The sequence below is a fragment of the Haliotis rufescens genome, unplaced genomic scaffold, assembly GCF_023055435.1.
Source record: "Haliotis rufescens isolate VD_foot unplaced genomic scaffold, xgHalRufe1.0.p SCAF_15, whole genome shotgun sequence".
NCBI lineage: Eukaryota > Metazoa > Mollusca > Gastropoda > Lepetellida > Haliotidae > Haliotis > Haliotis rufescens.
The window spans coordinates 759,249-776,469 of record NW_025963835.1 but is presented as its reverse complement, the minus strand read 5'-3'; positions in this window follow the sequence as shown (position 1 = coordinate 776,469).

Here is a 17,221-nt window from a genome sequence, read left to right as displayed (position 1 = left end):
CCCATCATGTCCGAATACTGGGAACTGACTCACTGCTTGAAACCCGCTTGCCTATCGTATTCCAGGGGTAGCATATTTCTATATGTACTGTAAAAGTACTTATTTCTGAATTATTGTTGGATTAAACCTATTATCTTCACTGCTCTCTGTCTTGCGGTTTAGTTGGTGTTTTAATTCGAGGGATCATCCCGTTCTCAAAACATTGAATTTCTCGAAAGCATTCTTCGTTTTAAAAGAAAACAATCCCTTTTGTCTTCTAGTTTATTATACCCGGACGTGTACACTACACACATCTATACTGAAAAGTGTTGAAGAACTTACTGAATTGCTATTGTCACATCCAAAGCATTGGCTAAAGCATACCATTGTTTCAAACATAGCATAAAAACCCATGAATTTCCATCTTTTCTCATTGGGCAATGAAACTTCTGAAAAAGCAAAACATCCGCAGCAGCTTATCATCTCAATAAATTCAAGAAATAAATCTAACTTGACAGTTGGAAGGGTACTCGCTAACACTCTCTTGATGTAACAGGTTTTGATTTCACATCGGTTCACAATAGAGTCAAGTATAAACGGCAGTATGTTTGTATTACAGATGCGTCTCTGAAAGCAATCCAACAAAGTGTACAGGTATTAAAATGAAAGTTGCTATTTTCAGCAGAATAATAATTGTAACAAATTTAAAATAATCTCCATCAAACAAATATTCAACTCTGTAAACCTCAACATAATATGTACATAGTCTGGAGTGGATTAATGTTCTGTTATAGTCTGTCCCATTCTATTATGCTATACACCCTGGACCCATTCGCCACCATAGCTTCTTTGATGTCCAGATGGAATGACACGGGTTTACAATTAGCCGCCAAATTAAACTCCACAGTTCTTTCATGATTGAATTGCGTCTCCTGGCCACCCTAGAAACCTATGATTGTGGCTTCGAGTTCCTCTTCACCCCGATATGTTTCTAGGTTTGTCAGCACTATACATGTGCTCGTGGGTTTCATTAAAGTGGTAAACGTCTAATACATGCACAACTTCAGGCTTTCCTCCAACATTAAGCTGACACCCCGTGATATAACTGTTGATATAACCAAGTTATAAACAACAACAAAGACGTCACAAGTATCGAATATCAGTGAGTACACACTTATTCTGATAAAATAACGAAGAAAATAGTGTGGAATATTTTGTAATACGACTGTGTCAGAGTGGACCATAGTCAGATTGTGAAGCACGGACTGCACGCGCAAGATGGGTGTTTGTGTTGAACAGTTGAGGATCAAAATTGGCTGTTTCATTCAGAAACGAATGAAAAATAGGGACAAAATGAAGTATGTGACACCATATGGAAGTTTAATAAACAGACAGCTCCAAATATTCATTCTGGTAAATATCTTGCTCTATCTGAATGGATTTCACATCGCTCGTTATACCGCGCAGTTTGGGAAGGAGTCCCCGTACACCGACTTGACAACCCGCTTTAACGCTTCAACCTGGCGACGACTGGTGTTTTATTTTGGTTGAGATGGTCCTCATTGCCTGAGTAATAGTGACTCTCCGTATGTACCTAAACTGTTGCAATTATGTTCCGATGTGGAACTTAATCCTGGCCCGAGAGAAACTCGTCAAAGTAAACTTCCCTTCACTCAGTCAGCCAATAGTAGTCCCGATGACGAAAGCGATGAATCAGTTCACATGATTTTGAAATCTATCAAAGCAGAGATGATTGCATTGCATAATAAGTTTTACAATCTCAATGATAATATACAATCTGAACAAAAGGAGTTAAGACAAGAAAATGCAAAACTAAGAGACAGGATTTCACGGCTTGAAGTGAATCAAGATAAACTTGAAGCCCAGAGCAGAAGGGGAAATATCTTGATTCATGGACTTCTTGGTAAAGTCTGGGAGTCTTGGGAAGAGACACAATCTTTAGTAAGAAACTTTTTCAGGGACACAGTGAGGCTGGAACACTCTGATATGATCCAAATAGATCATGCACATCGTCTGAATACCAAGTCTACCATCAAGCCTGTAATAGTGAAATTTAGCCTTTACAAAGAAAAGCAAGTGGTTGTAAGTGCAGCAAGGGATATATTAAAGAATGTGAAAGAAATGAGAGTCTGATGACTACACGACCCTGACAAGACTAAAGCGTAAGGCTTTAATTCCTTTTCTTGTCGTTATCTCTCGTACGATAAACTTGTGATTGAAGGCGATGTTCACATACTGGATGAAGACAAGGGAACCCTAACGCGAATTGGATCCAAATCCAAACACAAAGAACACCGCGACGAAGCTAACACTTTTGGCCCGTAGGGACTCGGCCGTGGCCTAGATAATACCGCCCAAGCAGTTGAGAAAATCGATAAGACGGAAACCGTCACTGTGTGTGCGTGGAATATGTGTTGGCTGCGCTCACATCTGTCTCTTCAAGATTTCTTTTCTTTTCTATCCTCGTATCACATCATTAGTTCAATAGAAACAATGCAACCGGATAATAGTATTACAGAATACTATTTCCCAGTCCATGTTTGTTTTTCTTCATTTGCCACAGGACACATGATCATGATAATGATCAAGATTATCTCCAGTTAGATGACACTTTTAATGAATCAAGAGTTTCACAGGATAAACAGGTAAATAAATTTGGCATGTCTATATTAGAACTGTGTAAAACTTAGAATATCCACATTGTAAATGGACGAACTGCAAAAGATAAATATGGAGCATTTACATCTATTGGAAGAAATGGAGCAAGTCTACTTCCTTGCGTCCACTGGCTTTTTTTCGTGTATAGTAGATATGGAGGTGGTAGCAAAGACCGACAGTGATCATCTACCTATTACATGTACATTACAGTTGCAACTTAAACCCATGAACTCGCCTATGTCAGCTGATGTATTACCGAAGCTGGCTTTGTACAGCTCACCCAGATATAAGTGGAGTGATAACTTGAAAGAAGTATATAACACTGTATTAAAATCTTCTGAAGTGGATATTCTCCTACGAGACATTAGATCGTTGTTGTCTACATGTACCTATATTGACAGTGCTACAAACAAGTTTCTTGAGGCCATCCAAGTTGCCTGTGATACAGTAAATGCCGCTGTACCTGATACATCCCATAGGAAAATGTTGCAACCGTAGTGGCTTGACAAGGACTGTGAGATTCTTAAGAAATTAAAATATGATGCTTTACAGACATTTAGAAAATATAGATCTGATGAAAATTTGCAGTCGTTTACTGATGCAAAAATGTCATTAAAAAAATTATGTACAAGGAAAATGAATGAATATAAAAGAAATATAGAAGTTGAGGTGAAGGCTGCTGTGGAGTCGCATGACTGTAAACTTTTTTGGAGAATGATTAGACAGTTGCTTTCGTCAAATAGCGTCGATAACGGTGGTATTTCAACCCATATATGGTTTCAGTATTTTGAATCTTTATTAAATCCTCAGAGTGAGTCGGATGATCCAGAACTTGATGATTTAGTTAAGACTTATGTGGTAGGTCATAATGTTGAAAATTGTCAGTTGTGTTGGGATGAATCTATTGATTTTTTATCAAGTAGGATTACGGAAGAGGAAGTAATTACTTCAATCAAGAAGTTAAAATCTGATAAAGCCCCAGGTATAGATGGTATTCCAGCTGAGTTTCTTAAGAATGCCCAAATATTGGTATCAGATTTTGTTTTATTATTTAACGTAGTCTTAGATAGTGGAGTTTTCCCTGAAACTTGGAATATTGGTGCAATTATTCCCTTGTATAAGAAGGGGAGCCGTCGAGGTACTTCGTTGAATCAAGAATTAGGAAATGGGTAGAATTATTTGATAAAGTTGATGAATCACAGGCCGGTTTTAGAAAAGGATATGCAACTGCGGATAATATGTTTGTTCTTCAGTCACTATGTCAAAAGTACCTTAGTAAACCAAATCAAAGATTGTATGCAGTTTTCATTGATTTCAAAAAGGCATTTGATTTAGTTGATAGAGAAAAGTTATTATATGGGTTATTATTAAATGGATTTCATGGTAAATTGTATAATGTTCTACAAAGTATGTATTGCCGCGTAAAGGCATGTGTTAAAGTCGGTAGTAAGTATACTGAAACATTTTCTACTACATCTGGTGTTTGACAAGGGTGCATGATAAGTCCCATCTTGTTTATATTTTTTATAAACCAGTTGACTGATGATATAAAGGAAGATTCAGACAGGGGAATATTTGTATATCAGGATATTGAAGATATTTTACTGCTTTTATTTGCAGATGATGTGGTGTTGGTAGCAGATTCAGTTATCAATCTTCAAAAGCGGCTAAATAGTTTAGAAAAGTTCATTAAGAAATGGGGGTTATAAGTTAATTTAGGTAAGTCAAATGTTGTTGTGTTTAGAAATGGAGGCACTCTCAGAGCTTGTGAAAAATGGCTCTATAAAGGAATTCAGTTATGGTCTGTTTCATATTATAAATATTTAGGAATTGTTTTCTCTTCTCGTTTTGTTGGGACAAAGGCATGTGAAACATTGGCGATCCAGGCTAGAAAAGCTGCCTTTTCTGTCATTCGAGTATTTTATAAGTTTCCAAATATTTCCTTTTTTGTTGCATGTAGAATTTCCGATACTAAAATATTACCGATTTTGACATCTGGTTCCGAGATTTGGAGATTTAAATATAACGATAAAATAGAAAAGGTACAAAGTTGGTATTTTAAAAAATTCATAGGTTTATCTAAATATTCTTCCAGCAATGCGGTTCTCGGAGACTGTGGAAGAAATTATATATATGTTGAGTGTTTCACAAAAGTTTTTAAATATTAGTGTAAACTTTTAACCTTAGATTGTGGTAGATATCCCAGGGCTTGTTATGCCATGTTGAAATCACATGATGAGTTAGGAAGAGTAAACTGGGTCAGTCACGTTGGGGATCTTTTGTTCAATACAGGTTTTTCATATGTTTGGATTATGCAATCGTATGGGGATGTGGATGCATTTCTGCAGCAGTTCAAACAACGGTGTATGGATATTGGAATTCAAAATTGGCATAGTAAAGTAGAAAATTCTCTTTTTTCTTTAGAAAGTTATTCTAGTTTTAAGACACTGTTAACTACCGAATCCTATATTCTACATTGAGAACACAAGGATTTGATTAGAATTTTGTGTAAATTTAGATGCTCTTCTCACCACTTGAATATTCAAAAATTACGATCCTCAAATGATTTTAATTCCTCAAATGTATTAGAAAGTTTATGTGAAAAATGTGATTTCGCAGTTAAAGAAGATGAGTATCATTATTTATTGGTATGCCCGGCATACAGAAATAGTCGCCAACAATTTATTCCATCATATTTTCATAAATTTCCTTCAGAGGATAAGTTTAAATTGTTAATGGCAATTAGTGATGTACATGTACAAAAAAGAATTGCTCTGTTCCTTAAGAGTGATTTAATTTCTTTATAGTTTTAAACTGAACAAACAATCATTGTATGACATTTTGTTCCACGCATGCATGCATGTTGTAATGGATGAAATTTCATATTTGTTCTATAAAATGTGAATGGATCTTTTGTACTGTAGGCCATGGTAGGCCATATTATACAGAAATAAACACTCTTTCACAATAATGTTAAAAGCAGCGTCACACCCAACTCACTAACACATGATTGAAGCAAGCGACTATGTCATCTGGACTAGCCTCGTTTTGCTGCGCATTGTTTCATAGACAAATAGCATAAAATCATCATTCCCATGTCTCAGTACCCAAGAAAATATTATATTACATTTGAAACTCGTACATACTGTTTGTTTGTTGCTTAACGCCGCACTCAGCAATATTCCAGCAAAATGATCACCCGATTCCGTTAGTCTCCTCTTACGACAAGAATTGTTGTTGAAGACCAATTCTAACGCGGGTATTCACGGGTTTCATACATATTGAATCATTTAATGGTACATATATCATTTCGTAACCATACGTATATACTCTGGGGCAAAAGTAACTGACACAAACGTAATACACGTTAAAACATTTTTTCATTCGACCTGCTGTGTATCTATAATTGGCAATGATACAAGTACGAAAATATACTAATTGATAGGCATTATTTAAACATACTCTTTACATCCATAACAAATATTTAAAAATGACTTTGTCTTCCATCTTCAAAAGAAACACCAGTGCACTCAAGAGAAGTTTTGAGCATGTGTGTATGACAATTAATATCATAATCAGTTCCTATTGTTTTGAGTATATGTGTGCATTGCTTAACCTTACCTTTGAACTGACTAACGCTTCAAGGAACACTTTAACCCCAACAAAGGTAAGTGCCATCGTCATTCCACAACACAAGAAAATCAGTTCGTGTTCTGTCAACGATTTAGACATGGCAGCATACAGAAACAGACAGTTTATGGGTACAGCTAAAAATATTGTAACAAAGCTGTAGTGACGCATGCAGTCATTCGTCTCATTCAACACATCCACTAAGCATTCGTGATGCTCAACCAGATCTTCGAATTTCCTTTCTATATTCTCGACACTGGTCATGGATAAATCCTTGAACTTCTTAGCAAGAGCCTCGAATTCCTGTAGCAGAAAGGTGGTGAAAATCACACATACGAGAAAGTGTCCTTGCCATTGTATTTGTCCCGTTAAGTTAAAAATGGCATTTAAAGTGAATCCAAAGTATTTCCAGTTGTCAGGGAGATTACACGAAGGATACACGTCACATAGAATAGCCTTGTTGTGTCTGTAAAGGAACATATGAACTGGACCAAACACCACACAATTTACCAACGTGAGCGAAATCATTATTCTAAGCCTTTTTAGTCTGTTAGAGGTAACAAAATTCGACTTGTACTTTTCCTTATACAGGTTGAACACCTGTTCCAGCTCCATCAAGTCTTTTGGCATTTTGACCAAACATGCAAAGCTCAGGTAGATGTCAGCTACGCATATCACTAGAAAACCAATGAGTCTTGTTGTGTGTTCTGATTTCGTGAAGCGATCGTATATTGCGATAGAATACAGTGGAATATGTACTAGGTATACAACGAAAATGAGTAGGGCAACCTTCTTCTTCCACCTTCTTGTGTTGTTACCTTCTCCACAGAACATTCCTCCTAAGCAAAGCACTGTTCGAACATACTGGAAGAGAGAGGTTGTGAACTTGGACTTCTGACTGGTATTGTCTTTAGGATCACTTGTATTGTCCCTAGAACCATCACTTGGCTCAACTTGTATAAACATGTTGCAGGTGAATGTATGGTAAAGGAGTAATCACTACACGATCACGCCAAACGTTATTGTGTACTGGGAAGATATGTTTTATCCCAAGATCGAAGGTCGGTGAATATATATCATACTACTATATGTCATTCGTCTTCTTTGCGTGCTTGCAGCTTGACTCGTGAGGGTTTCTTGGGCTTTGGTCCTGCCCCACAATGAAGTACGTTATATGTGGTGTCTCCTTTGGCAAATGCCTTAAGCATCTGTTCTCCTAGCAGTGAATGGGTACACGGTGTGGTGAGATAGCAATGTTACAGTTAACCTGTTGGTGCCCAATTGACAGTGGTAATAATACCGTGTAGCGCCACTGAGCAGCTATCAAGTAGAGAGGCAGGCGCTTTATACATGCATTATATTAAATTTGCTCCTGCTCGTGGACTATGGGTTTGTAATGTGATGATCCATGGTACAGATGCAGACAAGCCCTCTTCTAAATGGAAGTCACGAAGCGTTGTCAACAACTCATCCATTCTGCTAAATTGTTCCCATCAAAGGCATTGCTTGTTTAACTGATCAATGCCATCTACGAATCAGAACCTTTGTTTGTCACCGGGGAGTCATGCCGTAGTGATGGAGGAAGCTTTGTCCTAATGTTTGATTATTTATACAGTCAGACAGTCAGACAGTGTACATTATATGTAGATGACTTAAAATCTAAATGGGGCACGAGTGGCCCAGTCGTCTAAGGCGCCACGATTCGACGTGCGGAGTTGCGTCCCTTTGGCACGCCAGAAACCTATGATTGTGGGTTCGAATTCCAGTTCACCCCGAATATGTTTCTAGGTTTGTCGGCACCATACCCGTGCTCGTGGTTTTCACCGAAGTTTAATCGTCTGAGACCTGCATCACTCCGGGCTTTTCCTCCCAAATTAAGCTGACATCCTGTGATGTAACAGGAATACTGTTAAAAGTAGCGCTAAACCCATCTCACTCTCTCATTAAAATCTAAAATGTACGTTTTCACCATTACGCTCCAGCTTTTGAAATTAGATCTCATGACGGTCGCGATGAAAGGGGGATGTCTGTCTCTTGATAGGCTGACTAGCCTAAAATGATTGTTGTTTGGGTAGTTTTCCCAGTGGCAGATGCCTAGATGCAAAAACACATTGAGCTGCTGGGTTGGCTTTCACTCCCCTTTGAACAGTGTTTCGTTAATATCATGGCGAGTCAGATCAATGTGGAAAGAATGCCGAATCTCAGTTTGGTGAAACCAACATAAACGTGTATGGCCCTGTACCACAAAGCGATCGTAGTGCTAAGATGATCGTAACTCCCTACACTTACAACAGTCGTAGCTCTACGATCGCTTTGGGGAACGGGGCCCTAACCATAATCAAGGCAAAGTTGAAATTTGACAATGACGTCATCATATATACGACGTCATTTGATTTAGAACGCATGTTCGAATTTTCAGAAATGACGTCATGATAGAACAATGTTTAATCGTGAAATAAACCAAGCTTCGTTCTTCATTGTTCTTTGCGATTTGTCGCGTAGCTAGCTGATACATCACTGTGCAGCACGCTCATAAACATCGCTCTAACTGGTACACTAGGGGTACACGTGGCCTTCCAATAACTACTCTAATGACTATCTATACCTTAACCGACGCAAAAGCCTCAGAGTAAACATGCCTCCGTTTTTATCACGAAACAATGACACGTATGTCCAGAGCAAGACAATAATAGGATACCGGATTTACATTAAACCTACAATAAACAACAGGAGTGTTAAGAAAAAATCGATCAATCCCACACAAGGTATTCATTAAAACACCACAGGGTGTATACATTTCAGGTGTGGTGCGAGAAGATATAAAAAAGTATATCGATTGTCTGGTACACGTGTTTATCTGTATTGTGCCTGCGCTGTTTGTGGCCGTTGCCGGCTAAATTACAGTTCCTTCGAAATCGTTTGTGCTGAAAGTTTCGTTTCATTTTTTCCTTCTAGTTCCTTTTTTAGGGATGGTGGGTAGGTGTTATGCTTCATGTCGCTTGAAGACCCAGGTTCGATTCCCTACATGAGTACAAAGTGAGAACCCATATCCTTGTGTACGGCGCCTGGAAATTGGCTGGAATATTTCCAGAAGCGGTATAGAACCACATCAATTCACTCACTCACTCACACTAACTGATCAAAGGCATGGCTCCACGAAGTCATATATTTGTTTGTGTATCTCTTTTTATAAAGAAGCATCTTTGAATCACGTGTCCAATTTGTTTGGTAGTAGTCGATGGACACCCGTCACCTGTCTTGTACTTGATAACTGACCAACAAGGAATATGTTGTGTAATTACATACACCTTGGCTATTTCCTATTACATGATTTTTATAAAGGAAGAGCTATTAGAATGAGAGTTGTCTTGTTTCCCAATCCCAATTACCAGTCGAAATTAAAATGTGTTTAAACCACACCTGTCATTCTCCAACATGTATAGACGCGTGAATATCCGGGGTAGAATTGTCGTATGAGGCGAGTGAAGGGATCGTGTGGTCAGGCTCGCTGACATGGTTGATGCATGTTATCGTATCCCAGTTGCGTATGATGCTCATGATGTCAATCACTGGATTATCTGGTCCAGACTCGATTGTTTAACGTCAGCCGTCATATAGCTTGAAAGTTGCTGAGTGTGGCGTTAAACAACAAACAAACATATATTATCTCGGGAGTAGAGGATTGCATTAATGTTCAAAAATCTGACCAGAAAACAAACTTTAGATTTGTGCTTTAATTATGAAAGTCCTTTCACTCCTGGAGGTTCAGAACAATTCAAGATTTACGATGATAGTAATTTGTCATTCTGACGATACAGTGAGTTTGAAGTCACTCCGACTAGTACTTCAGTTACATACCACCTGTCGCAGCTTTATCATGGTTAGATCATTTGGAAAGAATTGTTTCTTTTGTCTTGTCCAGAAAGGTTTACTGCGTATTTCTGTACACTGACGGTGTAGGACCGCTGTTTTGTCTCGTCCAGACTTGATAGACCAGACTTGATATGTACATGAGACCAGACTTGATATGTACATGAGACCCGACCTGATATGTGCAGGAGACCAGACTTGATATGTACAGGAGACCAGACTTGATATGTGCAGGAGACCAGACTTGATATGTACAGGAGACCAGACTTGATATGCACATCAAACCAGACCTGATATATACAGGAGACCAGACTTGATATGTACATGAGACCAGACTTGGTATGTGCAGGAGACCAGACTTGGTATGTACATGAGACCAGACTTGGTGTGTACATGAGACAAGACTTGGTATGTGCAGGAGACCAGACTTGGTATGTACATGAGACCAGACTTGGTGTGTACATGAGACCAGACTTGATATGTACAGGAGACCAGACTTGGTATGTGCAGGAGACCAGACTTGGTATGTACATGATACCAGACTTGGTGTGTACATGAGACCAGACTTGGTATGTACATGAGATCAGACTTGATATGTACAAGAGAGACAAGACTTGATATGTACAGGAGACAAGACTTGATATGTACAGGAGACCAGACTTGGTATGTACATGAGACCAGACTTGGTATGTACAAGAGAGACAAGACTTGATATGTACAGGAGACCAGACTTGATATGTACAAGATACCAGACTTGGTATGTACAAGAGAGACAAGACTTGATATGTACAAGAGACCAGACTTGGTATGTACAAGAGAGACAAGACTTGATATGTACAAGAGACCAGACTTGGTATGTACATGAGACCAGACTTGGTATGTACATGAGACCAGACTTGGTATGTACAGGAGACCAGACTTGGTATGTAAAAGATACCAGACTTGATATGTACATGAGACCAGACTTGGTATGTACAAGAGACCAGACTTGGTATGTACATGAGACCAGACTTGGTATGTACATGAGACCAGACTTGGTATGTACAAGAGAGACAAGACTTGATATGTACAAGATACCAGACTTGGTATGTACAAGAGAGACAAGACTTGATATGTACAAGAGACCAGACTTGGTATGTACAAGAGAGACCAGACTTGGTATGTACAAGAGACCAGACTTGGTATGTTCATTAGACCAGACTTGGTATGTACAAGAGACCAGACTTGGTATGTACATGAGACCAGACTTGGTATGTACAAGAGACCAGACTTGGTATGTACAAGAGACCAGACTTGGTATGTACATGAGACCAGACTTGATATGTACAGGAGACCAGACTTGATATGCACATCAAACCAGACCTGATATATACAGGAGACCAGACTTGATATGTACATGAGACAAGACTTGGTATGTGCAGGAGACCAGACTTGGTATGAACATGAGACCAGACTTGGTGTGTACATGAGACCAGACTTGGTATGTGCAGGAGACCAGACTTGGTATGTACATGAGACCAGACTTGGTGTGTACATGAGACCAGACTTGATATGTACATGAGACCAGACTTGGTATGTGCAGGAGACCAGACTTGGTATGTACATGAGACCAGACTTGGTGTGTACATGAGACCAGACTTGGTATGTACATCAGACCAGACCTGATATATACAGGAGACCAGACTTGATATGTACAGGAGACCAGACTTGGTATGTACATGAGACCAGACCTGATATATACAGGAGACCAGACTTGATATGTACAGGAGACCAGACTTGATATGTACACGAGACCAGACTTGGTATGTGCAGGAGACCAGACTTGGTATGTACAGGAGACCAGACTTGGTATGTGCAGGAGACCAAACTTGGTATGTACATGAGACCAGACTTGGTATGTTCATTAGACCAGACTTGGTATGTACAAGAGACCAGACTTGGTATGTACAAGAGACCAGACTTGGTATGTACAAGAGACCAGACTTGGTATGTACATGAGACCAGACTTGGTATGTACAGGAGACCAGACTTGGTATGTACATGAGACCAGATTTGGCATGTACAAGAGAAAAAAGACTTGATATGTACATGAGACCAGACTTGGTATGTACAAGAGAGACCAGACTTGGTATGTACATGAGACCAGACTTGGTATGTACAGGAGACCAGACTTGGTATCTACAAGAGAGACCAGACTTGGTATGTACAGGAGACCAGACTTTGTATCTACAAGAGACCAGACTTGGTATGTACAAGAGACCAGACTTGGTATGTACAGGAGACCAGACTTGGTATGTACATGAGACCAGATTTGGTATGTACATGAGACCAGACTTGGTATGTACAAGAGAGACCAGACTTGGTATGTACAAGAGACCAGACTTGGTATGTACAAGAGACCAGACTTGGTATGTACAGGAGACCAGACTTGGTATGTACATGAGACCAGATTTGGTATGTACAAGAGAAAAAAGACTTGATATGTACATGAGACCAGACTTGGTATGTACAAGAGAGACCAGACTTGGTATGTAAATGAGACCAGACTTGGTATGTACAAGAGAGACCAGACTTGGTATGTACAAGAGACCAGACTTGGTATGTACATGAGACCAGACTTGGTATGTACAATAGACCAGACTTGGTATGTAAATGAGACCAGACTTGGTATGTACAGGAGACCAGACTTGGTATGTACATGAGACCAGACTTGGTATGTACAAGAGAGACAAGACTTGGTATGTGCATGAGACCAGACTTGGTGTGTACAAGTGAGACCAGACTTGGTATGTGCAAGAGAGACCAGACTTGGTATGTACAAGAGACCAGACTTGGTATGTACAAGAGACCAGACTTGGTATGTACAAGAGACCAGACTTGGTATGTACATGAGACCAGACTTGGTATGTACAGGAGACCAGACTTGGTATGTACATGAGACCAGATTTGGCATGTACAAGAGAAAAAAGACTTGATATGTACATGAGACCAGACTTGGTATGTACAAGAGAGACCAGACTTGGTATGTACATGAGACCAGACTTGGTATGTACAGGAGACCAGACTTGGTATCTACAAGAGAGACCAGACTTGGTATGTAAATGAGACCAGACTTTGTATCTACAAGAGACCAGACTTGGTATGTACAAGAGACCAGACTTGGTATGTACAGGAGACCAGACTTGGTATGTACATGAGACCAGATTTGGTATGTACATGAGACCAGACTTGGTATGTACAAGAGAGACCAGACTTGGTATGTACAAGAGACCAGACTTGGTATGTACAAGAGACCAGACTTGGTATGTACAGGAGACCAGACTTGGTATGTACATGAGACCAGATTTGGTATGTACAAGAGAAAAAAGACTTGATATGTACATGAGACCAGACTTGGTATGTACAAGAGAGACCAGACTTGGTATGTAAATGAGACCAGACTTGGTATGTACAAGAGAGACCAGACTTGGTATGTACAAGAGACCAGACTTGGTATGTACAAGAGACCAGACTTGGTATGTACAATAGACCAGACTTGGTATGTAAATGAGACCAGACTTGGTATGTACAGGAGACCAGACTTGGTATGTACATGAGACCAGACTTGGTATGTACAAGAGAGACCAGACTTGGTATGTACAAGAGACCAGACTTGGTATGTACAGGAGACCAGACTTGGTATGTACATGAGACCAGATTTGGTATGTACATGAGACCAGACTTGGTATGTACAAGAGAGACCAGACTTGGTATGTACAAGAGACCAGACTTGGTATGTACAAGAGACCAGACTTGGTATGTACAGGAGACCAGACTTGGTATGTACATGAGACCAGATTTGGTATGTACAAGAGAAAAAAGACTTGATATGTACATGAGACCAGACTTGGTATGTACAAGAGAGACCAGACTTGGTATGTAAATGAGACCAGACTTGGTATGTACAAGAGAGACCAGACTTGGTATGTACAAGAGACCAGACTTGGTATGTACATGAGACCAGACTTGGTATGTACAATAGACCAGACTTGGTATGTAAATGAGACCAGACTTGGTATGTACAGGAGACCAGACTTGGTATGTAAATGAGACCAGACTTGGTATGTACAGGAGACCAGACTTGGTATGTACATGAGACCAGACTTGGTATGTACATGAGACCAGACTTGGTATGTGCATGAGACCAGACTTGGTGTGTACAAGTGAGACCAGACTTGGTATGTGCAAGAGAGACCAGACTTGGTATGTACATGAGACCAGACTTGGTATGTACATGAGACCAGACTTGGTATGTACAAGAGAGACCAGACTTGGTATGTACAGGAGACCAGACTTGGTATGTACAGGAGATCAGACTTGGTATGTACAGGAGACCAGACTTGGTATGTACAAGAGACCAGACTTGGTATGTACAGGAGACCAGACTTGGTATGTACAGGAGACCAGACTTGGTATGTACATGAGACCAGACTTGGTGTGTACAGGCCGCCAAAATACAGCTGACATATTTGTGACAATAAAGTAAACAATAAAGAAACAAACAAATCTGACAAAAGTATGTATTGGTAACTAATAATAATTTAATATACATGGTTAAAGTGCTGAAAAGATTACTTCTGTGTTTCCACTGACATTATCCGGACTGTCATATGTTTGAGAGAAGCTGTCCAATTCGCCTGCGAACCTACGCCTATGTTGACACCTGTACACTATACACTTTCGCATGCACCAGTTAACACATGTATGGACATTCATGAATATGCATATATCTACATCCCATTAGGGATTGACATTTGATATTTCCGAGGGGAGGGGAGGGGGGCTGGGATTTTGTACCGAGATTAGACATAATTTATATCACACCAGATATTATTTTCTATACTACTATATGTATATGTCTATAAGCTTGAATTGGTTAGTTACAAAAAAACACCATGTAACAATGTAAATTTCAACAGTCTGAAACATAATTATTTTTTTCAAGATTTTTGGGGGTCAATTTCTATTTTTCTATAAAATTCCGGGGACCCCCAGGATATCAAATGCTCGGTCCTTTACGTGTAGATAAATTTACACCATGCTCGGGATCAGATTAAATCAATAGAAAGTGTAAGTATAAATTTGCTTGTTTGTACATTGACGTTATATTCAAGAGACAGGCGAGTCCTGATCGTCCGATTAGGGAGTCTGTAGTGGTGTATGGATTCGTCAAGCGGAGGTAAGCTTAACTCACCCACTCACTTCATCCAGACTTGATATCAAGTTACTCCTTTAACCATATGTGTAAATAGGTTACCATGATGAGTGCAGGCATGGCAAGTGTACATTTACGTTTATATATCGATTTGCACACATTTACGTATTAGACGAGGGCTGAGGGACTAGTCATTTATTAGGGGGTGGTTGGGAAAGGGCGGCTGTCTTGGTCCTAGGACTGTATCATATTTTCTGACCCCTCATTTTATGTAATATTTTTTTCTCCTTGTTCCTTATACGATAAGAATATAAAATATTAATTGTGTTGGCAATGTAACAGGCTGGTTGGTTTGTGTCTTAAGTGTCAAGTTGGACTTGCCTCGCGTCCAATTAACGTTTTAATGCCAAACAAAACAACCCCTGCCAAATGGCATTTAACAGTTGTGGGGAACTGGCAATTAAATAACAGTTAGCGCAGTACGATATTACACAAGTATGGACTCCTAGAAGGGACATTTTCACATTGTCGCATTTTCGCATTTGCGGCCTTACAACCAAGCAAACAGTGACAACATTAACTAGTGCGACAGGGGTGTATGCGTCCATGGAGGTTGGACGTACGTAGTGTTAACAAAACCAAGTCCTTGGACATCGAATCCTAAAAACCGTTCTTGGAACCCTATGCTATTTCATTAAACTGTTTACTTTTTATTCTTACTGGTAGTTCATTGTTGTTTTTTAGGATTGCATTTAACAAAATGAATTTACTTTTGATTTATTTTGTCATGAAGGACGAGTGGGGCTTGACCCCCAAAACGCGACCAAGATTGGACTCCGATTCTTCAATAGGGTTATGACCCAGGATGTCACCCTCGTGAGTGATCGATCACCCAACCACGGGTCTAATCTTATACTCATATTCCAGCTATATGACGACGGTCTATAAATAATCATGTCTCTACATGACAATCCAGTGATTGACATCATGAGCATCCTTCCAGGCAATTGAGAGACGATGATATGCAGTCAACCAAGTCACCGAGCCTGACCACCCGATCCATTTGGTCGCCTCTTAAGACAAGCAATGGTTGATGGGGACCTATACACGGGGTTCGTGTTGCTTAGGGGGCGGTGGGGTAGCCAAGTGGTTAAAGCGTTCGCTCGTCACGCTGAAGACCCAGGTTCGATTCCCTACATGGGCACAATGTGTGAAGCCCATTTCTGGTGTCCCCGACCGTGATATTGCTGGAATATTGCTAAAAGCGGTGTAAAACCACAATCACTCACACTCGCGTTGCTAAGAATGAATGAGCATATTTTTTGCAATATTCCAGCAATATCAAAGCGGGAGACACCAGAAATGGGCTTTATTGTACCCATGTTGGAAATCGAACCCAGGTCAAGGCGTGATGAGCGAACGCTTTAACCACTAGGCTACCCTACCGCCCCTCCTGTTGCTAAGAGAAGGATGGTGATGTTTGTGGGGCTACCTTTGTAGCGCTATCTTTGGAGGAAAAAACCTCTTCCATTAACAAAGGCACTTTTATTTAACAGAACCCCTTGTCTGCTCCCCAAGACCATACATGCAATTGGGTAGCCTTGTGGTTAAAGCGATTGCTTGTCACGTTGAAGGCGGTTCGATTCCTCACACAGCTCAGAAGTGTAAAATCCATTCCGCCATGACATGCTGAAAAAACCCAGCATGGTTCATTATTCAGATAAACAATAAAAATCTCTTTTATTACCCAAGTTTTCCAGAGCAAGTAAGAACCTCATTTGCATATCAAAGGCATACGTATTACAGCTGGCAAAATTATCCATGAAAAAAGGTCACGTGATGTAGCAGATGTTGTAACCTAGATTTGCT